General features: G+C 43.9%; 1 long non-coding RNA gene across 1 annotated transcript; it reads right to left on the reverse strand.

The window, feature by feature from the left end:
- Positions 1–1,328: 1,328 nt before the first annotated feature.
- Positions 1,329–15,721, reverse strand: LOC140722462 (uncharacterized). The gene is made up of 4 exons (XR_012097626.1): positions 15,577–15,721; positions 10,888–11,060; positions 9,521–9,697; positions 1,329–1,735 (listed from the first exon to the last, which is right to left on the reverse strand). It is a non-coding gene; the product is annotated as an uncharacterized lncRNA (long non-coding RNA).
- Between the last annotated feature and the right edge of the window lie 1,698 nt (positions 15,722–17,419).

A 17,419-nucleotide genomic window follows, 5' to 3' on the forward strand; every position in this document is an offset into this window, starting at 1 on the left:
CTCCTTTTCCTTCTTGCCTGTCTCTCCTAATTGTCGAATACCGTTGTATGTTTAATTCCCAGTCCTGGTCACCCTGCAGCCATGTTTCCGTAATTGCCACAATATCATAACCATACGTAATTATTTGTACCGTCAACTCATCAATTTTATTCCTAATACTACGTGCATTCAAATAAAGGATTTTCAAATATGTTTGACACTTATTTCCTACCTTTTCCTTTTGTACAACTTTACGCTTATCTCCGTACATTCTTTCCCCTCCTGACACACTCTGTCTTTTTATTCCTCCACTTTTACCTACATCTATTACCTTCTCTATTGTCTTTTTAATTATTTGCTCTCTAGAATCCCCCCCCCTCCCACTAGTTAGTTTGAAGACCTCTCTGCAGCCCTAGTTATATGATTCACCAGGACACTAATCCCAGCCCGGTTCAGGTGAAGCCCGTCCCTCCGGAACAGTTCTCTCCTGTGCCAGTGTCCCAAGAAGCAAAACCCACTTCTCCCACACCAGTCTTTGAGCCACGCGTTTAACTCCCTAATTTTATTTAACTTAGCCAAACTTGCTCGTGGCTCAGGTAATAATCCAGAGATTATTACCCCTGAGGTTCTGTTTTTTAATTTGACCCCTAGCTGCTCATATTCCTGTAACAGAACCTTCTTCCTTGTCCTATCTATGTCATTGGTACCAATGTGTATTAAGACAACTGGATCCTCCCCCTCCCACTGCAAGTTTCTCTCCAGCCCAGAAGAGATGTCCTTAACCCTGGCACCAGGCAGGCAACATAGCCTTCGGGACTCTCGCTCTCGGTTGCAGAGAACCCTATCTATCCCCCTGACGATACTGTCCCCTATTACTACAACATTTCTATTGACTCCCCCCTCTGGAATGGCCCCCCACTCCATGGTGCTATGGGCAGGTTGCTCATCCTCCCCACAGTCCCTGCTCCTGCCCTCACAGGGAGTTAAAGCCTCGAATCTGTTGGACAAGAGCAAGGCCTGCATCTCTTCCAGCCCTACCTCCTGGATTCCCCTACTTGCCTCACTCATAGCCACACCATCCTGTGCTTGACTGCAATCTACATTAGTTAATCTATTAGGTGTGGCTATCTCCTGGTACACAGAGTCCAGGTAACTATCCCCCTCCCTGATGTGTCGCAGTGTCTGAAGCTCGGACTGCAGCTCATCAATATGAAGCTGGATTTCCTCGAGCAACAAACACTTGCTGCAAATGTAGTCGCCGTGTCCCTCAATGGGGTCCACCAGTTCCCACATCTCGCAGCAGTAACACATCACCTGCTCCATGCTATACAGTTAATTTAATGTACTAGTATTAGTTATGCAAGAACCCTTTGCCCCAATACAGCTAACTATCACACTATTTAACAATACTTTTAAAGTCATAAGTGTAAAAGGAAGCAGGACTACTTACCAATACTTACCAAGCAACTAGCTGTGAGAGCTCTGCAGCTCCGGTCTTCCTCGCCTCGCCCGGTTCTGCCGAAGCCCGTTGAGCCAAAGCCCTTAGGCCTCCACTCTACTCCCGGCTCACTCCACTGCCCGCAATGACGCTGCCCACTGTATTGGGCTGTGTTCCTTTTAAATCTCCCGCACTTCACTGCCCGACATCACACGCCTGCACAGTCCCGCCTCTCTCAACTCAGATGAAAACCGGTAAAATTCAAAATGGCTTCCGCCTCACTCTTGCTCCGATTCTCAGAAGTCCTTCTCCGAAAATCTGAAAGGAGTGAAATTTTACCCCTTACCAAAGGAAATTATAATCAATGTCGATTAGTAACTCAATTTCGATGGTCAATAAACGGGATAAAATATTTAGGTATTAGAGTTGATAATGATGTAAAAAATTTATATAAACAAAATTATTTGCCATTATTAAAAAAAAAGAGGATCTTGATAAATGGATGATGTTACCAATAACATTAATAGGTACAGTTAATGCTGTAAAAATGAATATATTTCCTAGATTGCAATATTTATTTCAAACTTTACCAATACAAATACCTCAGAAGTTTTTTCAACAACTGAATAAATATGTAAGGAAATTTCTTTGGAAAGGAAAGATGTCAAGAATATCATTGGAAAAATTGACATGTAAATTTGATTTAGGAGGGTTACAACTTCCAAATTTTAAGAATTATTATAAAGCAAATCAACTTAGATTTATTGCGTCTTTTTTTGATGAAGAAAAACCGGCATGGATTAGAATAGAATTAGATAAGATAGGAGAAAATATACCAGAAGATTATATATGTAAATGGGAATCTAAATGGATACGGGAAAAAAAGAATCTCCTATATTAAGACACTTGATTGATTTATGGAATAAGGTAACTATGGACGATGAGATAAAGAAATCTTTATTAGCAAAAAGAACTTTAATTCAAAATAGGCTTATTCCTTTTAGAATAGATAATAAACTTTTACATAATTGGTTCCAAAAGGGGATTAAATATATAGGTGATTGTTTTGAAGGAGGTATATTGATGTTGTTTGATCAATTAAAAAATAGATATAAAATATCAAATAACACTCTGTTCTGTTATTTTCAATTAAAGGCTTATTTATGAGAAAAGCTGGGTCAAACAACGTTGATGCCAAAATCTAGTGAAATAGAAATATTAATTCAAAAAGGTAAAATTAAAAAAATTACATCTTGTATGTATAATTTGATTCAAAAACAGACAATTAAATCAGGAATTCATAAATCAAGACAAAAATGGGAATTTGATTTGAATGTTAAAATTGATGGAAAAAACTGGTCAAGATTATGTTCTGATAGTATGAGAAATACAATAAATGTTCGACTTAGATTAATACAATATAATTTTTTACATCAATTATATATAACACCACAGAAAATAAATAGGTTAAATTCAAATATGTCTGACCAATGTTTTCGATGTAATCAAGAAATTGGTACTTTTTTTACATTCTATTTGGTCTTGTTTTAAAATTCAACCATTTTGGATAAATCTAAAACTTTTATTGGAACAAATTACTGGAGTACAACTCCCACATAGTCCAGTATTATTTTTATTAGGAGACATTGAAGGGACAATACCGAAACTTAAATTGAATAAGTATCAGAACAAATTGATAAAAATTGCATTGGCAGTAGCCAAAAAAGTTATCGCAGTTACTTGTAAATCTGATTTATATTTAACTATGGATTGTTGAATTGATGAAATACATAGTTGCATTCCACTTGAAAAAATTACATACAATCTAAGAAATGAATATGATATATTTTTGAAAATTTGGCTCCCATACCTACAAAAGATAGGATTAAATACATAGGTCCTTTGAAGATAAAATTATAAAGTAATTGGGGAAAGTAAAAATAAATATTAAAATTATTTTGAACTCCATGGAGCATGCGGGGATCCTCTGATATCCAGGCAATCTTTCTCTTTTTTTTTCTCTCTTTAGATAAGGTTTAAGGGGGGAGGGGGGAGGGTTAATATTATTTTTCTCACTATTTATCATCACATTTATTCTTTGTAATTTTCGGACCGAGATGAGGAAAAACTTCTTCACACAGAGAGTGGAGAATCTGTGGAATTCTCTGCTACAGGAAACAGTTGAGGCCAGTTCATTGGCTATATTTGGATATGGCCCTTGTGGCTAAAGGGATTGGGGGTATGGAGAGAAAGCAGGTACAGGGTTCTGAGTTGGATGATCAGCCATGATCATACTGAATGGCGGTGCAGGCTCGAAGGGCCGAATGGCCTACTCCTGCACCTATTTTCTATGTTTCTATCCACTGTCAACCCTTTAAATATCATTTGCCAGTCTGTCTTAGCTAATTCACATCTCATATCTTCAAAGTTGCCCTTCTTTAAGTTCAGAACATTTGGTTCTGAATTAACTATGTCACTCTCCATCTTAATGAAGTATTCCACCATATTATGGTTTCTCTTACACAAGGGGCCTCACATGACAAGATTGCTGATTAACCCTTCCTCATTGCTCAATACCCAGTCTAGAATGGCCTGCTCTCTAGTTGGTTCCTCGACACGTTGGTTCAGAAAACCATCCCGCACACATTCTAAGAAATCCTCTTCCTCAGCACCCTTACCAATTTGGTTCACCCAATCTATATGTAGATTGAAGTCACCCATTATAACTGCTGTTCCTTTTTTGCACGCATTTCTAATTTCCTGTTTAATGCCATCCCCAACTTCACTACTACTGTTAGGTGGCCTGTACACAAATCCCACCAGCGTTTTATGCCCCTTAGTGTTACGCAGCTTTACCCATATCGATTCCACATCCTCCAGGCTAATGTCCTTCCTTTCTATTGCGTTAATCTCTTCTCTAACCAGCAACGCTATCCCACCTCCTTTTCTTTCCTGTCTTTCCCGCCTGAATATTGAATATCCCTGGATGTTGAGCTCCCATCCTTGGTCATTCTGGAGCCATGTCTCTGTGATTCCAAATATATCATATTCATTAATAACTATCTGCACATTCAGTTCATCCACCTTATTACGAATGTTCCTTGCATTGACACACAAAGCCTTCAGGCTTGTTTTTACAACACTCTTAGCCCTTATACAATTACGTTGAAAAGTGGCCCTTTTTGATTTTTGCCCTGGATTTGACTGCCTGCCACTTTTACTTTTCACCTTACTACTTTTTGCTTCTACTCTCATTTTGCACCCCTCTGTCTCTCTGCACTTGTTCCTATCCCCCTGCCACATTAGTTTCAATCCTCCTGAACAACAGTAGCAAACGCTCCCCCTAGGATTAGGAGGAGGGACAGCCCTCAGTGATTCCTGTGTATGCACCCTGGAAGCCTCAAGAAATGATAATGATCATGAATCAGGCCCCAGATAGAAAAGAAAAACCAGCACAGTTTGCTCAGTGTGTCCACAGTACTACACAAAAGTTTAATGTGACTCCGCAAGATTTATTTGGTCTCTGCTGCATGATTCTCTCAGCTGATGAGGGGTGGAAATTGAAGGCAGAATTGAGATACCAAACCTATCAGCAGTCACAGGCGGGAAAACATAATGAGAATGAACAGATGGACCAAATCATTCAAGCTTTGGAAAGGGCTCTCCAGCAACCTGTAAACATCACTAAAGTACCTGAATGCAAACATAAGGCTGGGAAATCAGGACCAGACTATTGAGAGCGATTTGTGGCCTGCTACGGCACCTTTGCAGGAGACCAAGACTTTAATGATGGGAATCTGTTCCCCCAGTTCAATGCCCTACTGCTCCAATGCTTACCAACTAAGTTAGCCAACATGATTAAAACAAATAATATGGATTGGACTGACAATGACCGAAATCAAATGTGACGAGCTTTGACATATCATTAGGACCCAACTTTCGAATCTCGATCAACCCCGAAGGGAACTAATATTAAAGCTGAATATGCTCAGCGGGAAGAAGGACGCGAGCGGGCTATATCTGAGGAACAGAAATGGGAGAAAAAACCTAGCACAGGACAGGTAGGGACAACAACCCGTTTGGAAACTGACAAGAAGATGCTTCCAACCATGAGTGCCAACCCTCAGGAAGAGCCCAATGTAATATTGCAAGTTGCTGGAAATCCAGTTCCGTTTATGATTGATATGAGGCAACCACAACCACTCTCGATCAGGAACTAGTATTGGAAAAGGGATTCCAGCTATCAGACATTATAATCACTCTGTCTGGTTTCGAAGGCACGGAACGTACGTATTCACGTACCCAGCCACTGCAGGTGGAATTCCAGGGGAGCCAGTGTGAGGTTTCATTTACAGTCACCACCAGATGGGGGGGGGGGGGGTGTGTAATCTAGCAGGGAGAGACTTGCTCTGTCTGTTGGAAGTCGAGATTCTTTGCACAGACAATGCTGTCACCCTTGACAGGTGAACAACCGACAGCTTCCCCAGTTTCCGACCCCAAGTGGAGGGCACTTAATTTAGACTCCACTCCTTCTGCCAGCAGCCGACCCTCATGTGACTCTGTGCTTTGACCCTACGGGGTGCGCCACTGAGGAAAGCCAATATTATGCACCCCTCGATGGACAGAATTTCCCAGTCACGGTGATTAGACAGGTTAAAGGAAGAGACGGTATTGCATTACTGGCCGAATTTCCGGATTTCCTTTGGCGACAGACAGAACTGGTGGTTCCCCATACCACTGTTAGTGTTTGCCCTGGGATCAAGCCAAAGAGCCCAGGGTTCCTGGCCTACACCCTAACGAAACAAGCCTCCAGCACCAAGGGAGACTGGCAAGACTTGGCCGCGGGTCTAGTCTAATACGGGAAGGAGTCTGAGGTGAAGACGGGATATCTGGTAAGACAACCTTTTAATAGTGTCCAATCCCAAGATGCTGTATCCCATCTCTGTAATTTCAGGCCAAGAAATCTGTCGCACCAACTGTCCCCCTGTCTGGATCACCACAGAAGAAGGACAGACTCTCCCATCCATTTAGCAATATCCCCTCAATCCCGAGGCAACGTTTTATGAGGAAGGAAGCTCCTTTGTGGATCCAGCAGGAAAACGATATCCTGGCTATGCGATAGTGATGGACAGTGAAGTAATTGAGCAAGCCTCTTTTGAAGCAGCTGTCTCTGCCCAGAAGGCTGAGCTGTTTGCTCTGACTCGTGCCTGTATCCCAGCAACAGACTAAAGTGGGAACGTTTACACAGACTCCCGTTATGCATTTGGAATTGTACATGACTACGGGGCTCTCTGGGAACATGGGGATTCCTGACTTCCTCTGGCCACCCCATTAGTAATGCCACCTTTGTAAACAACTTACTCACCGCTCTACAGCTACCTCGAGTTTTGTTCTTCTCAGGGGGATGCCTCTGAGGAGGAGTGAAAACTGTGGTCCCAGATGGGGGTGCCAGAAGGACCACGACCTAGGTTTTTGGATCACCCAAGTGGGACAGGTTTGTGTTCCTACACAGTTTTTACCAATACTGGTCGATTATATACATAATGGTACACACCTGGGAAAGGAGGGAATGGTTGGTAACCTGTACCCTGCACACCGGGTACGACTCCCTTGCCAGGTGGACCTTTTTGTGTCTACAAGTTGATTTTATTGAATTGCCTAGAGTACATTGCTATAGATACTGCTTAGTTATTATAGATGTGTTTAGTAGATGGGTTGAAGCTGTTCCAACTGCCAATAATACTGTTATGACTGTTGTGAAGGTATTATTACGGGAAATACTTCCCAGGTACGGCCTGGCAGAGATGTTGAGCTCTGACAATGACCCACACTTCGTGATGAAAGTAAACAAAGGCATACGTAACAAACTAGCTATCCAGCAACAATTCCACTGTGTACACCACCCACGGGCCGCTGGCACAGTGGAGAGAGCCAATGGTACTCTGAAGAGTAAATTGGCCAAACTAACAGTGGAGACTGGACTCGGTTGAAGGTCCTACCGTTACCCAGTTCCATATGAGGGTTACCTCACAGGGGAAAACAGGTTTGTCATCAGCTGAAATCATTTATGGATGGCCCATGAAGACACCCTGGGGACTAAGACCTTGTGTACCATTGCTCCCAGAAAGTCTACCAGCAAAATTGGATATTCATACCCGAGGGGAAGACATGGGGACATATATATGCCAACTAACCAAAATTTTCCAAGCATACATTCACAGGTATGACAGGCTTACAAGGAAGAGAACTACTCTGCAGAGTGGGGTGACTATCCCACCATGGAACCAGGGATATTTTTTTCCTGACAAACAACTGGGATTGAGGGAATCTTGGACCTCGGTGGAGAGGACCATATCAGGTGTTGCCGACCACTCACATGGGTGTGAAACTGAAGGGGCAATCTCGGTGGATACATCATTAGGTGCCAAACATGTTACTGAAGGAACTGAGTAGAAGGTCTCTCTCGGACTAATGGAAAATGTATTGGTTGTTAGTGGTGTTCATGTTTATGTCTTTGAGAGGGCTCACCCCAGCATCCGGGGGCCCCCATGTTAACACATTTCTGTCTTTCTGTCATACCTATGCCAAACAGGTAGAACCAGGGGCCTGCTGGGTTTGTGCTGAAATTCCACAGCATGGTAAAACTATGGTTCCAATTCAGTAATCCCGCTCAACCAGAGTGAGGAACTCTCAGCCTTGGCTTTCTCAAATAACATCCGGGGAAGTGAGATGAGGACCTGTGGTCCAGTCATAGATGACTGTGGCTGTCAGTGTTTTGAGGAAAGGTGTCTCAGGCCCCCACCAAACGGAACTTCCTGTCCTGGGAAACATGCATCCTGGCCATACTTGCAGGTGCCCAGCAGCCGAGAGGAACAACTGAGACTGATTGATTTTGGATGATTACTTTTCTCTCCTATGGAGTAGCCGGGAATTCATGAGAGATAATCAATTTGGATACAGCACTTGAGGAGCTGGCCACAATACTGCAGGGGCCCTGACAGAAACACAGGCCCAAGTAACAGAAATATCCACTGAAATTATTGCAATATGACAAACAGTCCTACAGAATTGTATGGCTTTAGATTTTATCCTAGCTGAGAAAGGGGGAACCTGTGCTATTATTGACACAGAATGTTGAACCTATATCCCTGATGAATCTGCTAACATTACATCCCTCTTCGAGCACACTGCAAAGGAGATTGACAGCATCAAGAAAGTAGGGCAGGATTTACACGGGTTCACCGAAGGATCGAAACGGTGATCTTGAAGGCCTGTTTGGTAATATGTGGGGCATGATACTGCATTATGGCCTAATAGTTGTACATATCTTTGTTATAATTACTGTTGTACACTGTCATTACCCACTGAGAAGTCAAAGCTGTACTCAGTTGCTTTCTCTGTAAAAAGTTACTGCTTTGTTGATCATGTAATGATCTAAAAGATGGAATGATAAAGTATGTAAAAGGGTTAACACTTCATTAAACAATAGCAGCCTGTTTTTCTGAAAGAAACTGCTGATGATCAACAGATGTGCTAAGCCATGCTGAGCCATATTTCTTCTTGAGGGTAGCTAGCTAGGGTTTCAGGATGCTTATCTCCATGTGCACTCATGCGAAGAGATAGGACAGCTTCAGTCTGTTCTGTGTCTGGAAGCCATTATGACTGTTCTGTAACTTGTCTATAGGGGCGGGTCATGTAGTAAATATCTTTGGCTCCAGCCTGTGTTGCGTGGGGAGTATCTGGATGGATATATCTGTGGTGTAAGGGGAATTGTTAGTCAGTTAGTGGATTGGGTGGGGACAGTCATCGACTGTGTCTGTCTGAGTGACCAACTGAGTAAGCCTCAGGTGCTTGGAACAAAGCATTTGTACTTATACAGTCTCTGAGTGACTCTCTCCAGATTCGACTTCCACAGAATAGGAGTGGTTTTAAAGGGCTGGAAGCTGGAAGCTCATTACCAGACCTGGAGTGATTGCAACTGGGTCTGACAGAGGCATAAATGGTTCTTCTGGGCACATTCAGTCTCGCTCCAACTATATCCCACCTTCCCGTATACAGGTATGTAATGTCTAAAGGATCAGAGTTTGAGTAAATGAGACTCACCAAACTTTCTCCTGACTGATTAAATGGAATCTCCGAGTCTCTTGAGGCAGAGCTGTTCTCTCCAGTTAATGCTTTCAGTCCTCAGGCTGGTTCACTTGTTGCTGTTCCCTCGTCTTCAGCCGTGGTTTGCTTCTAGTTGGGCTTTTTCTTCCAATAAACCTCTCACCGCAGGTCTAACTTTAACCAGAGAGATAATGAAGCACAATAACAATAAAAAGGAGAACCAAACATTTCTGGTTAATGTTACTAAGAACAAAGGCTGATATAATGATCTCAGTAAACATTTTTTTATTGTCATTCACACATCACAAAATGATACGGGATAAGGAGGAGCCATCATTCAGTCAGGAACAGAATTAGATGATTCGATCCATCTGGTCTGCCCCACCATTTAACCACAGCTGATTTTCATTCCAACACCATATTCCTGCCTTCCTCCTGTAACCCTGAGCTACTCAGCAATCAGGAATATGTTAATCGCTGTCATAAATATACCCAAATGGCAGCTTCAACCAGCCTCTGTGGCAACAAATTCCACAGATCAGACATCTTCTGGCCAAAAAATTCTTCTCCTCTCAGTTTTAAAGGGAAGCTTCTTTATTCCGAGACTGTGCTGTCAGATCACAGTCTAATGGAAACATCCTCTCCATGTCCACTGTATCCAGGCTTTTCAGCAGTTGGTAGGTTTACTTAACCATACATCCCTCCACCACCCCCACCGTCCCTCTGAACTCCATTGAGCACAGGTCCAGAGCCATCAAATGCTCCTCATACATAACGCCGAACAGTCCTGAGACTATTTTTGTAAACCTTGTTCGCAGCAACTGTACTGAACACATTTCTAGGAATAACAAACTAATTGGTACCAGGGTAATTTGCAGGGGAAAGTTGTGGTTACTTTACTGTTCTTCTATCACAGAGTGAGCCATTTCCATGTCCATATTAAAACCGGTACATTTCAGGAAACATAAACCAATCCAGAGTGAATATAATAAAAAGAAATTGGAATTACCAAACTGCTCAGCATGTAAGGAACACCTGTGGGGAGAGGAACAATCTTTACAATTCAGGTTAAAAACATTTTGTCACGATGACTTCATTTTCAGTTTTTAATGCAGATCTCCAGCAACTTGAGATTCTGCCCGATTTCCACCATTTTATCCAGATCTGACTTCCACAAAATGCGAGTGATTTTAAAGGGCTGGGCTGCTGGAAGCACATTACCAGAACTGGTGTGATTGCAACTGTGTCTGACAGAGGCATAAATGGTTCTTCTGGGCACATTCAGTCTCACCAACTATTTCCCACCTTCTATTGTACAGGTATGTAATGTATAAAGGACCAGTGTTTGAGTAAATGAGACTCACCAAACTTCCTCCTCACTGACTCACTGGGAACTCCAAGTCAGCTGATTCAGAGGTGTTCTCTCCAGTTGATGCTCTCAGTCCTCGGGCTAGTTCACTTGTTGCTATTCCCACATCTTTAGCCATGGTTTGCTTGCAGTTGGGGTTTTTCTTCCAATAAACCTCTCACTGCAGGTCTAGCATTAACCAGAGAGATAATGAAGCACATTAACAATGAAAAGGAGAACCAAACATTTCTGCTTAATGTTACTAAGAACAAAACTCACTGAAATTTAAATGTTGAAGCCAAATATAATCATCTCAGTGAACAATCTTTTATTGTCCCTCACACATCACAAAACAATATGGGATAAGAAGGAGTCATTATTCTGTCATGGTAATACATAAGACACAGGAACAGGATTAGGTGATTTGATCCATCTGGGCTATAAACGTGCAGGAGCAGTGTATGGTTAAGTGCCATGCTCAAGGATACAACGCACTGCTGGCCTGAGGCTCAAACTCATGACCTTCAGATTGCTTAACCACTTGGCCACGTGCACATCACAGAAACCACTCTCCCCCCGAGACTTCCCAGTCCCTCGGTAAAGCAGGCAGTGAAATCAAAGATCCCCACAACCTGGAACGTTCTCCTTTCTCACCCAACCCAGTCCGGGAGAAGACACAACGGCCAGAAAGCTCAAGGACAAATGTGAGCAGCCTCAGGAAACGAGGCGAGTTCAGGGAAGTTAATGAACACAGTGGCGAAAATCACACTATGTGATCTTGCGTCACAAAGCGGAGGGCGGGGCAGATCTGCGGCACACAGCCTCACATGACCTGTTGGCGGGACTTCCATTTCAACTCTGCGGAAATAGACAGCCTGGGCTCCTGGTTTGAATCGTTCAATGCAGGTTAAGTGAAGTCCACACATTTTTGACAAGCCCAGTTAATCGGAAAATAAATGAGTAATTAGTGATCAGTTCAGGGCTCACGGGCAACAATGGATCTCCCTGCTCGGGACTGGTCTCAATACTCAACAATGGGAACGCAATATCTTCGGCCCGCAGACAGTGATCCAGATCCCTGGCTCCCCCACCCAGAAGATGAGGACCCTTCCCCAATCCCACAGATGAAGTACTTCAGCACTGAGCGGAAATGAAAACACCGCCCAGCCGGAGACAGAGAGCATGCGCGAAGTGAGTGCCTCAGAAACAGATGGGCAGATGCTGCCCATCTGTTGTTAAATGGGAGGGGCAAATGTGATCATGTGACCAGTGGGGTCTCCCACCACTGTGGAAAGAAGCAAACCTGCCGCTCAGATCTCCTCTCACCTGAAATGTATCAGACATTTCAAGCCCCAGGAAAAATGTATCATCAGTCCACTCAGAATCACAATCAGGTTTATTATGAATGGCGTGTGTCAGAAAATTTGTTAACTGTGCAGCAGCAGTTCAATGCAATACATAATATAGAACAAAAAAACCCTAATTAAAATAATAAAAATAACTAAATCAATTACAGTATACATATATCTGGGGCCCTTACTCTTCATGATTTTTATGAATGACCTGGATGAGGAAGTGGAGGGATGGGTTAGTAAATTTGCTGATGACACAAAGGTTGGGGGAGTTGTGGATAGGGTGGAGAGCTGTCAGAGGTTTCAGCGGGACATTGATAGGATGCAAAAATGAGCTAAGAAGTGGCAAATGGAGTTCAACCAGCATAAGTGTGAAGTGGTTCATTTTGTTAGGTCAAACATGATGGCAGAATATAGTATTAATGGTAAGACTCTTGGCAGTGTGGAGGATCAGAGGGATCTTGGGTTCCCAGTCCATAGGACATTCAAAGCTGCTACGCAGGTTGACTCTGTGGTTAAGAAGGCATATGGTGCATTGACCTTCCTCAATCGCGGGATTAAATTTAGGAGCCGAGATGTAATGTTGCAGCTATATCTGATGCTGGTCACACCCCAATTTGCTCAATCTGGTTGCCTCACTACATGAAGCATGTGGAAACCATAGAAAGGTTGCAGAGATTTACACAGATGTTACCTGGTTTGGGGAGCATGCCTTTTTAAAATTGTTTGAGTGAACTCGGCCTTTTCTACTTGGAGCAACGGAGGATGAGAGGTGACATGATAGAGGTGTATAAGATGGTGAGAGGCATTGATCGTGTGGATAGTCAGAGACTTTTCCCCAGGTCTGAAATGGTTATGACAAGACACCACAGGTTTAAGGTGCTCGTGTGTAGTTGCAGAGGAAATGATAGGGATAAGTTTTTTACTCAGAGAGTGGTGAGTGTGTGGAATTGGCTACCAGCAACAGTGGTGGAGGTGGGTATGATAGTGTCTTTTGGATAGGTACCTGGAGACACTGGAGAAAAATAAAGAAAAACTAGCTTAGAAAAATAGAGGGCTATGGGTAACCATAGTAATTCCTAAGGTAGGGACATGTTGGCACAACTTAGTGGGCCAAAGGGCTTGTATTGTGCTGTAGGTTTTCTATGTTTCTGTTGTTATGAGTGATGAACAGACCTGATGGACAATGGGGTGCAGAGTTAACCATTCCCAACCCCCCTCCTGAGAACTACGAACTATTGCTGTTGTTATGCTGCTCATGAAAGACTGAGATAAAGCCCAGGCAAGAACATCTGCTACAGATAAGAGGGGGAGAGAGACTGTTGATTTACTGTATAATGACTCTTCCTGGATTATTTACCTTCCACTACAAGGACTTCACTTTGCTCCTTAACATTCCTCAGGTGATAGCAGTAGTGGCCTGATTTGATGGACACGGTCATTCAGAGTTGATGGATAGCTGAGGCCCCGTGAGTGGGGATAAAAGGCAGGTCTGGAGAGACACCCTTCAGACACCACCTTCGGAGACCGAACCAGGAGATCGGTCAGTAAAGCTCACAGTGTTACAGCAGGGCCAGTGGGGGCTTGTGTGTGTGTGTCCACTCATGCCAGAGTGATGAGTCCACCACAGAAGAATGGTCTAGCTGAAGGAGGGAGAGGTCATAACTGAATGGCCATAACGATATGATGGATTAAGAAAGCCACAAAAGGTTTGCCTGCCGCAGCTGTTGCTGTTACATCTCGCTCGCTCTCACTCTCTCTCCAACGATTTCAATACAACAGCCATAACCACCTCAGCATTTATGAACTGAACTCTATACTTTCCTATGACAATTCATTTACCCCTAGACATCGATAGAGCGTGTTTATTATTTATTATTATTATTCCTACACTTTTAGGTTTATTACTGCTAACTTGTTTTATATGTATATTTGCAATTTTGATAGTGTATTGTGTAGTTTACTAATAAACACCTTTAGTTTGGTACCACCAGACTCCAACGTATTCTTCTTTCTCTGCTGGTCAGACACCCAGTTACGGGGTACGTAACACTGTGAATAAATTAAAAATCGTGCAACAAACAGAAATACTATATATTTTAAATGTGAGGTAGTGTTCAAGGGTTCAATATCCATTTAGCAATCGGATGGCAGAGGGGAAGAAACTGTTCCTGAATCACTGAGTGTGAGCCTTCAGACTTCTGTACCTCCTTACCTGCTGGTAACATTGAGAAAACCACATTCCCTGGGTGCTGGAGGTCCTTGATAATAGACGCTGCCTTTCTGAGACATGGCTTCTAATCCTCTGGTAATCTTATAAACGTCTATCCAGTCTCACCCCAGCCGGCACAGCTCCGGAAAAACAACACAAGTTTGTCCAACCTCCTGTTATAGCTCAGGCCCTCTAATCCAGGCAATATCCTGGTAAACCTCTTCTGCGCCCTCTCCAAAGCCCCGACATCCTTCCGAAAATGGGAGCGACCAGAACTGTATGAAACACTCCAGATGTGGTCTAACTAGTTTTATAAAGCTGCAGCACAACTTCCCGACTTTTGAACTCAATGCTTCAACTAATAAAGACAACCATGCCATTTGCCTTCTTAACCACCCGATCAATCTCTGCAGTCTCTTTCAGGGAGCGATGAACTTGGAGTCTAAGATCCCTCTGATCATTAACACTGTTCAGGGTTTTGCATTTAACAGTGTACTGTCGCATACATTCGACCTACCGAACTGCCAAGATGATCATCACTAATCAAATATCACTGAGATTTCTCAGGTCCTGTTGAATTTATTGCCAAGTGCACAAGTACGGGAAGGTACAGGTACAGAGAAACACTGACTTGTGGCAGCATCACAGGCAAGTACATTCAGATAACACACGGAACACAAATTATACAATTCTCTGTCAGTAACAATACAGAAATATGTTTTACTTCATCCTGCTAATAGGACCAGAACACCAGGGGCTGAGCGGCGGCTCATCTCAGACGGTTCGGTGTGAAGGTCTCACAACCCTGTCCGACCCCGGCAGATTCTGTGAAGGAAGCGAGGCGAGGCCGCCAGTTCGGGAAGTTCATCCCCTCCCCCTTCAGGTTTCACCGATCACCCTGTGTTTCTCTCTTCCCTCCCCACCCCCATCTTTTATTCTCCAGTCCTGCCGAAGGGTTTCGGCCGGTAATGTCGACTGTATTCTTCCCCTAGATTCTGCCCGGACTGCTGAGTTCCTCCACCATTTTGTGCGCGTTGCTCGAATTTCCAGCAACTGCAGATTTTCTTTTGTTTGAGTTCGGGAAAGTTAAGTCACTGCTCAACGTCAGACCTCCCCGCTCGGGACCGGCTTCAATACTCACCGAAGGGAAATTGTTGGTGTTGCCCCGCAGAGAATAATCCGTCTCCGGCTCGCCGTCCAAGGGGGCGAGGACCCCCTCCGGATCCTGATCCCGAACCCGGACCCACCGCTGACCCACTTCCACAAAGAACGAAAAAAACATCACTGCCTTGCTCGGGCATGTGAGCATGCGCACTGTGCTTCATGCGGCACAGGCGGTGGGCGGGGCCACGGAAACAACCCCGCAAATGCTGCCTATCTGCGGTAAAATATGATCACGTGACGCTGGAGGGTCTCCCATGTGACCGGTGACTGTTCCTCGCCCTTCACATACTGCCCTACCCACTGCCGCATTTCCCAAATTATTTCATTATTTCCCTATATCATTTCCATACGTATTTAGATTTTCCCTCGATATCTTCCCCGATCACTTTCCCTCCAGCCCCAGGTCACAGAGTTCTCAGAGTTATAGTTTCGATTCACTTCCCATCCCGACACACAATTCAGACCCACACAGAAAATGAGCAGGTTTCTTTTAAATCCGTCAACACACACAAAATGCCGGTGGAACGCAGCAGGTCAGGCAGCATCTATAGGGAGAAGCGCTGTCGACGCTTCGGGCCGAGACCCTTCGACAGTCCTGAAACGTTCCGAAACGTGGACAGCGCTTCTCCCTATAGATGCTGCCTAACCTGCTGCGTTCCACCGGCATTTTGTGTGTGTTGCTTGAATTTCCAGCATCTGCAAATTTCCTCGTGTTTGTCATTTAAATCAGTCTATGTTTATAAACACTCATTTTTATTCACATTCCTCTAGCCTCACTGGACAGGAACACTGAAACATTAAGTGAGAAACAACAGGAGGAGGCCATTAGGCCCCTTTAACCATCAGCAAGATGGAGGCTACTCTCCCATCTCAGCCACATGCTTCTACCGATCCTCATTTTCTCGATCCCTTGGGTCTCCACAAATCTGCCAGCCTCTGTTTTATGTGAGGACGATCACCGAGTCTTCAACACCCTCTGTGGTGTAGATTTACAGACATTCACCACCCTCGGCGTGGAGACATTTCTCCTCATCTCAGTCCCGACATTTTCACTGCCATCATATTTGACCTACTAAGATGAACCACTTCACACTTACCTGGGCTGAACTCCATCTGCCACTTCTCAGCCCTGTTCTGCATCCTATCAATGTCCCGCAGTAAACTCTGACAGCCATCCACACTATCCACAAAACATCCAACCTTTGTGTCATCAGTAAACTTACCAACCCATCCCTCCACTTCCTCATCCAGGTCATTTAAAAAATCACAAATAGGTAAGGGTCCCAGAACAGATCCCTGAGGCACTCCACTGGTCACCGGCCTCCATGCAGAATATGACCCGTCTACAATCACTCTTTGCCTTCAGTGGGCAAGCCAGTTCTGGATCCACAAAGCAATGTTCCCTTGGATCCCATGCCTCCTTACTTAGTAAGCCTTTCATGGAGTACCTTATCAAATGCCTTGTTGAAATCCATATACACTACATCGACTGTTCTTCCTTCATCAATGTGCTCAGTCATATCGTCAAAAAATTCAATCGGGCTCGTAAGGCACGACCTGTCCTTGACAAAGTCATGCTGACTATTACTAGTCATATTATACCTTTCCAAATGTTCATAAATTCTGCCTCTCAGGAACTTCTCCATCAACTTACCAACCACTGAGGTAAGAATCACTGGTCTATAATTTCCTGGACTATCCCTACTCCCTTTCTTGAATAAAGGAACAACATCCGCAACCCTCCAATCATCTGGAAACTCTCTGGTCCCCATTGATGATGCAACGATGATTGCCAGAGGCTCAGCAACCTCCCCCCTCGC

This window comes from Hemitrygon akajei, unplaced genomic scaffold (assembly GCF_048418815.1).
Source record: "Hemitrygon akajei unplaced genomic scaffold, sHemAka1.3 Scf000077, whole genome shotgun sequence".
NCBI lineage: Eukaryota > Metazoa > Chordata > Chondrichthyes > Myliobatiformes > Dasyatidae > Hemitrygon > Hemitrygon akajei.